At 34.4% G+C, this 8,288-nt stretch overlaps 1 long non-coding RNA gene across 1 annotated transcript; it reads right to left on the bottom strand.

The window, feature by feature from the left end:
• Nucleotides 1-1,850: 1,850 nt before the first annotated feature.
• LOC115987489 lies at nucleotides 1,851-4,106 on the bottom strand. Its single transcript, XR_004091099.1, has 3 exons — nucleotides 3,891-4,106; nucleotides 2,674-2,735; nucleotides 1,851-2,409 (listed from the first exon to the last, which is right to left on the bottom strand). It is a non-coding gene; the product is annotated as an uncharacterized LOC115987489 (long non-coding RNA).
• Between the last annotated feature and the right edge of the window lie 4,182 nt (nucleotides 4,107-8,288).

The raw sequence follows: 8,288 nt of genomic DNA, 5'->3' as shown, positions 1-8,288 counted from the left end.
TACAAGTGTGCTTAATCAAATTCTATTTTCTTAATAGATATTGAATAGAGTAATAGAAAATAGTATACACAAATAGTCTAAAATTTCAACATCCTTCTTTTTTGTTAGTAAAGATTGAGACAATAAAGAAAATATTGTTGTTTTTAGTCTTTGCATCTTGTAAGCATCCAACCTTGTCATTTTTATGATTTCAGCAACTAAATTATTCTCCTATATTAAATAAATGACTTAGGAAAAAAAAATATTAAAAAAAAGTGAAGGTTGATCCTGCTAAGCTAATCTTAAAAATCTTACTTATTTGGCAAATGTTTTTGTGACAGAGTTTGGCTACAAACTTTGTTATAACCTAAGGTTACAACATCCACTAAAAATTTTAACATGACTACATATTTTTTTAAAAAAAATTCTAATTTTTGGATTGAATTTTCTTTATATCCTTAACACACATGTCATGTTTTGTGCCAATCGGATTTTATTTATCATTCAATCCATAAAATTATTTTTTATACATAATTTAAAACTACAAAAACTTAAAATTTAAACATTTGATTGATGAAATAGTTATTGAAATTTAATCTTCTAGAATTTCGCAAGAATGAAGAATATAAAAACAAAATATAATCCAACAGTGGATTTGTTAAAATTCACTTCCAATAAAAAAATATATTAAGCGAAATTTTATTCTTAAACTACAATCAAGTTTGTTTCCAAAATTTGTACATACTTTTGAACTAGATTTCTTTTCCCTTCATGAATCTAATTACTCCAGTATTACACTATTTCCCCGCTTTATGTGTGTGTGTGTGTGTGTGTCTAACTACCGATAAGAATGACATTTTTTCTTGTCATATGTGATGCATGCATATAAAAATTATATTTACTTCAAAAAATTTTAGATTCTATGCCGTATTTTCTGAGATTTATTTATTTTTATTTTTTTATTTTTTTTTAAGTGTTTTTGGTCACACACCAGAGGTAAAACCCTCATCCACAAAACCCAAGCTCCAAAGCTTGCAATTGTTCAAAGCGCACGAGAGCATCACTGCGATGGGTGGTTGAATGACTGGGGATACTTAGAGAGTTTATGTCACGCCCCAAACCCAATACCCGGATTTGTGACCATGACCGGCATGCTAATATCAAGTTTAAACCTGATATTAACAAGAACCAACTTAACTTATACAAAACTTTTCCAAAAGCTTCTCTTTTTCTTTTCATACTTGTTTCTTTACTTCTTGATATAATTTTTCACTTGATAGTCAGAGCATCTACACCATACTCAAAATAGAACATAATCCACCAGTCATTTAATTTCCATACTTTTACATAATACATCTCTTAATACTTTCAGGTACACAACTTTCATTTGATCCTAGAATACACAATAACTATAACGCTAAACGTCAGAATGCTAGTTTAGGATCTATACATATAAAACTAAACCAGCTCCTTCCAAAACTCGACTAAGGCTCCCTCTGCTCCAAAATAAAACCTGTTAACTAAGAGAATGGAAGGGGTGAGCTACACAGCTCAGTAAGGGTAAGATATATGAGAATTCAATAAGGATGCATGTAAATCAAATCATTTCATTCTATGAATATTTGAATAGGAGAACATCTTTCCATGCATAGTATTTTATATTATTTATAATAATAGCTTATACGCTCTTCATAGAAAATAATTATTCTCCTTTTTCTTATTAGGTTACCTTTCAGATTAAACTTCTTTCATTTCTTACAAAGTCGCCATATATATATTCTCATTACAAAATAATTATTTTAACTTAAATCAGATAATCGGCAACTTTGTATTAAACTAGAAACATCTTGTCTAAAAATTAAAACTTCTCCTTATAAACTTCTTCTCATAGAATACTATAACTTTTATGATCATAAAACTTAACGTTTCATAAAAACAGATATCTGATAACTTTTAAACATAAACTTGTACTTTCATTAGAAACTTTATCTTTATAGCACAACAGAACTTCAGAAACTTTTATCTTTAATGAACAGCTTTTCTTTTCATCATAAACTTCTTTTCATGAGAGCTTTTAACTTTTCATAATGCATTTAAACAAAAGAATTCTCTCATGATTAATAACATAACATAGCTGTTCATAACATATTGGTTAGTCCATGTCTGATAAGCTGTACAGAGAAGGCCTCATCACATTTGGGTGCCCCCGTGTGTATGATATTGTCCCCTTTGGGAGGCCTGATGGCACATCCCCTCCAGGTTTTGTTCCTCCCCGCCGTCCGTACACATTGTGGAGAAGGCCTTATTCAGATTAGAGTTACGGGCAACCCCATTTTCTCTACTTTAAATGGCCAAACAGATAACATTTTTTCCATGGAGAGCCAATAATTAACCCTTACTAGCCGAGTTCAGATCACCAGAGGACATAACCTGAAAATATTTCATACTTTACATCATACTGAAACTTCTTATTTTGCATAACATTTCCATTCTTTTCTTTAAACATCATGTTCGTGAAATCAATAATAGCATCAATATGCTTAAATTATATACATAAGTTTTTCGAAAGCTCACGAACATATCTTTGTCAGAATAATGATTACATGCCATATCTCTAATAAAAAACATTTTAATGCATAATATACCTTAAAATAACCTCATGACTTACCAATGCCCATATAACTTATCCCTTACCTGAAAGCAGAGGAACCGAGAGCCTAAAGTCGAAGGAGCTTAGACTTGGATACTGGTAACACCTACACCATAAATCAAAACTTATTACTATCCATAATTTCCTTGTCATAGACTTATACATTCATCTCAAAGCCTATTTCTTAGAATCAAGGAAATCCTAATCCCATCTCAACGAGGTTCCCACAAACAAAAATACATTCATCAAACAACCGGTACAAAATCCTAGAGAAACCAACATTCTTATATTAATCTCATATTTCTAGAAGAGCCAACTTTGTTTCAAAAGGTGCTTTGAGGTTAGGGAAATAATGCATGCATAAATACAAAATCTTTTAAGCACGGTCATGTAACTATATACATTCATATGGTAACATATAACACGTCAGACAAAACAGCTTCATAAATACAACCATTGCATGGTTTAGAACCCCTTCCTTTGAGTACTAAACCTCAAAACAAGTTACACAAAAATTAATTTATGATCGATACATACCAAAAGATAAGAATATTAAATTATAGCTCAAAACATTCGCCCTAGCTTTAGAATTAAATCCTCAAAATCAGGCATGTCCCTTACTGTTCACTGTTCTATTCCAGCAGCATATGCCCCATTTGTAAAATACAAACGGGCTGTCCAAACACATTCAATTGTCATGAAATTTTACATAACTACTCTCCATTATGTCCAGTATAAACTATAAAAATTTCGGAGTCAAAGAATAAACCCATGATTTACTAAAAATCACACAAGACAGCATACTCAAATCTGTCTTGACAGAATTTCATGCAACTTATAAATTAAACCATTATTTTTATATTAATCCAAATTCTGTGAGACCACTTCCATAACAACCATAAGTGTCTTAGGTTTCATAGGAATTATCCCTAGCATTCAAATTCACTATATAAAATTTAATACATAATTTTCTTGTAGTGAACATCAAATCTGTCACAGAGACAGCTTCAGTACATAATCTTACAAAATCATCAACAAATAGCAATAGGTCTTAATTTAATTTGGGTATTTTTATACCTATAGTATACATATTAAAATACCCTAATAAGCATTCAATAGACCAAATATCATCAATATTTCAAGTAACTAAAACAGCATCACCAACTCAGCTTCCAAAATCAGAGTAGAGAACAAAGAGGGAAAGTAAGCAAACAATTATACTATCCAAATACACAAAATCAGATGAGGTTTAATTACTTACCCACACACTTTGAAGATGAAACCTTAAGGCTAATTGTTTAATTTCTTCTTTAAAGAAACTAAAATTTTTGGTGAGAAAGGAAGAGAGAGATGTTGCCGTGTAAGAAGGGAAGAGGAAAGAAGAACAAAGAAAGGGGAGAAAGGAGTAGAGAAAGAGGAAAGTGAGTTGCTGGACTTCAGATGCAGCAAAATAAAGATAAGTCAAATTGACTTTAGGGGTGGGGTACGTGGGATGCTAGGGAAGAAAAAATCCCAACCCTTTTCAACTTTTTTTTTTTCTTTGCATTCACACTTATCTACAAAAATAATATTATTTTGCGTGCGCACACACACACACACACATATATATATATATATATATATATATATATATATATCCTTACCTTTATACACTTAATTAAACACCAACAATTATATATCTAGTAACTTAAACCACTTAATATAATTTTGTACATACTTAGTATATATTTAAAATACCGATAGCAATTCAGTTATGTATAATCTTTACAATTCTCATTCAATGGTATTATAAAATAATATGCTTATTAAATACTCTTCTATTATTTTTTTTGTAAGTAAGTGGCTTAAAAATAATAATTAACCACTTAAACACATAGTTTAATTATAAAAATTGGGTCGAGGTGTTACAGTTTAGCCCTCAGAGCTTTTGATAAAATCTTAATCGTTAGACATTGGCTTTCAAAAACATTGAAATTGGCATTAGCCTCCGGGACTTTTTTTTGAAAAATGCTTTTACTATATCCTTAGTAAACTATTTTCAAAACTCAAAAATATTTTCAAATGGTTTTCCAAAAACCAGCTTTGAGGTATTTTCATATGTGTGAAGCTTTCCTGCTTTCCTTAGCATGCTTTACAGCTTTCCTTCACATGTGCGAACCTAGGGTAGTAAGATTTAATTTTTGCTACACCTTTGTCTGTTCATATATCTGTTGTGCTTGGAAAGTCTTTCCCCTTTCATTTCAAAATGCATGACATCATCCCTCATATTGGGTCGAACCTGGACTCAGCATTGAAGGCAAATACTAGATGCGCATACCTTAGATAGTTATTGGGCTCCGACTTGTAGGCATTTCTGGGTTCATGGTTGGACAAGAGTAGTTGAAATGGCCCCCCTTGATCCGCTCTATCCCACAACTTCCATGAAGGGAAGGGCTAGATGATCGAGGTCCCTTTAAGAATAGGACCAACTTACTAGTTAAGCTGTGTCTCATATAGTTGGCCCAAACTAAGTCAAAACCCGTGAGGACTAGGAAGAGCCAAAGCCAAGTGAACATCCAAGCCTAGGCTAGGATATCCTTCTTAGGTTTGCTTTCAAAATGAGTCAAGGGAAAGTGTCTAGTTTCCGTTTGCAAGTTTGCCCTTTTTGCTTACGTCAAAGAGTTATGCTCTACTCCGGGTTCTATCCATCTTGCTTACACAACATCTGTGATTAACCCCTAGGGAAAAGCAACCACGTTGCTTACACATTAGATCATACCCAAACCCTTTTCAACCCTACAAGGGTATGCATGCATACACTAATGGCTCTATCATGTAAATGTGTATAGATAAAATTTGTGGTAGGTAGCCAGAACTTCACATTAAGGAGGACATTGCCAAGAGTCTAAGATCTTCTCCGAGAAGGCGAGCCCGTCCAAAATGAAGCCTCTGCATTTTGCAAATTTGAATTTCCATATATTATAAAAGGCCCATTGTTGGATCCATTATATATAGCCCATAATTTGGGGGCATTGTAAGAAGCCAAAGTCTTGTAAAGCGTTGCTTTAATTTGTAAATCAAAAGAAAAAGGGCCATCTTGCAATTTCAAGCATGATATGAAAGTTCTAGCTACTTGCCAAGCTTATGCATTAATTCCGCATTACTATAGAAACTCACCATAATAAAAACCCGCTCAAGTAGGTTTAAGCCAAATTTCTATAAATGATAAGAGCATGTCCTTAAGCATTTCGATTGCAAGGAAACAATTCTCAAATGAAGGTATGATCTTTGCCTGCTTGTATGATCTTCCAGAAGGGTCCCCAACCCTACGAAGGCATGCATGCACCTTCTAATATCTTTCACCTAATTGTGCAGATGATAAATTGGGTGACAAGCAACCAGATCTTTCCATAAAGACAGGCAAGGGGCCAAGTTTTTCTTCAAAATTTCCAAAGGGATCAAGCATTGTTTTCCTTGTATTAAAGGCCTTTGTATCAAAATTGATCTCTAGTCCAAGGATCATTATGAATATCGTATCAGAAAGGGAGCTAAGTATTTGCTTTGATTGTTGCAAAAACCTTTGCTATACAAATTGTGCCAAATTTTTCCCAAAAAGGACATGGTGTTGTACCTTAAAATTTTCATTGTGAAAAAGGGGTTCGTCCCAAGATTTTTCAAAATCTATGCAAACGTTTAGTTGCTTGCTGCAAAGAGGTTACGTTAAATTTTGCATCACTTTAGAAACCCATTCAATGACAAGAAGTCCAAATCATGGAACTTCTTCCCCTTAATTGCAAAATGAAGTAGGAGCATGCTTAAGGCATTTGGGCTTAAAACTAACATGGGATTGGGTTTCTTGTTTCCACCATGAAAATATCTCAATTGTAATCCCGACTCCTTGCTATCCCATTCTTTCTCAAGGTGTGAGGCAAAATGTGGGAAGTTCAAGGTCCTTGCATCTCCAAGCTTACACAAAAGAGATATGGTAAGAATGAAGAGTGAGTAGAATATTGAACAAAATCAATGAACCATTTCAGTTGAAAGCCAACGTTCTTTGGGGGATTGAAAAATCAGAACTGGTTTCTGTCATCTAGTTGCATACCAAAGTCTTGGTTCATGTATGGGCTCTTCAAAATGATTTGGTCGGACCGACTGCCACATGGCATTTGAAACTAGAAAGGAATGAGCATGAATTGCTATTGAATGCTGGTACCATCATTGTCTCGAAATTATGGTAGCTCCTTGACATTCCAATTGATAGAAAATGGAAGACGAGGATGGGGAAACTTTCAAAGGAATTACTTAAAGATGAAAAGAGAAAGGGGCAACCGATTGCATTCTTTGGAATTGGAAAATGAGATGATCGAGACATTCCTAGAAATGTCTAAGGCTTCGGCCTACAAGAAGATCAACAGGGCCCAGGTCCATGGCTTTTGCCAATCTTATAACCCTAAGGGGATGAACCAAAGATAGTCTGAAAAGCAAGAAGCTTAGGGAGATGTCTTCCTATATGTCACACTTCTAGTGATAGACTGAAAAGGTTAGTGCTGCCAAGAAGACCCTTGATTGGTCTTTTGCAATCAAAACTAGTTGATCCATACCATCAGGATAGATGTTAGCAAAGTCTTTGGAGTTAGTTATTTTGAAATGGCTATCAATGGCATAAACTCCTAAGGGTGCCTAACCCTCCTACCACTTGTCAAGATGATTTCATGTCTAGTATGGATTCAACTATTCTCGGCATTGAAGAATGGACTTTTAGAATTAGCCCTTTGGGCACACACATTGAAACTCACAAAGTCTCAACCAAGAGGTCACATCGAACCTAAGGGGGTAAGAATAGATGAATTAGGTTTGGCATGCCCCTATACCGAGATAGTTTTTGTTAGGCTTCGTGCCTTGTAAGGAGAACTTTGTCGAGTCTTGTTAATCACAAGTTGAAGAGAAATGATCTTAGGAAAAGATATGGGTTATTCATCTTAAAGGGATTTCCTTTTCAGTACTATTTCAGAAAAAAAAAAAAACTATGGAACTTCCTTTACATTACTTCCAAGCGTGGGAATTAAGACCCGATGGTGGACTCTTAAGATCAAGCTAATATGTAGCCAATATTTACTTATAGTGCTTCTTAAGAGACCCTGACTTCACTCCCAAGATCTAGTTGATGTTGTCAACCGGTTGCACAAGATTCTGAAGAAACCCTAAGAATAGGGAGGATGCTGAAGCTCGACCCAGTCTAAATACTTTTGTGGGATCAAGATCTCCTTTGATAGGCCAAGAATGTATTGACCCCTTGTGATGAATTAACCAATTAATTAGCCAAGTTAATTAATTAATCTGATTAACATACAATACGCGTGGTAGTACAAACAAATCACCAACTAAGTTAATATGCAGCGGAAAATAAAGTTGACACGGTAATTTGTTTACAAATGGGGAAAACCCCAAGGCAAAAACCCCACCAGGTTATTTTAAGGTCACCACTCCCGAGAATCCACTATTATCACAACAAGTGGTTAAAGTAAAGGAATCCCAGTGCCTTATACCAACCTACAGTTGAACCCTTACCCCAATACACAATTGGACTTGTTCTGTAGTGACAATCTCTCCTTTCAATGCACTGCTCCCAGTACGTGACTGACCAATCGATGCACGGATCCAAGTACGTGACTAACCACTA

Source organism: Quercus lobata, chromosome 4, assembly GCF_001633185.2.
Source record: "Quercus lobata isolate SW786 chromosome 4, ValleyOak3.0 Primary Assembly, whole genome shotgun sequence".
Taxonomy (NCBI): domain Eukaryota; kingdom Viridiplantae; phylum Streptophyta; class Magnoliopsida; order Fagales; family Fagaceae; genus Quercus; species Quercus lobata.
The sequence above is the reverse complement of the archived record's forward strand: the minus strand, read 5'-3'. Positions and strand labels throughout refer to the sequence as shown.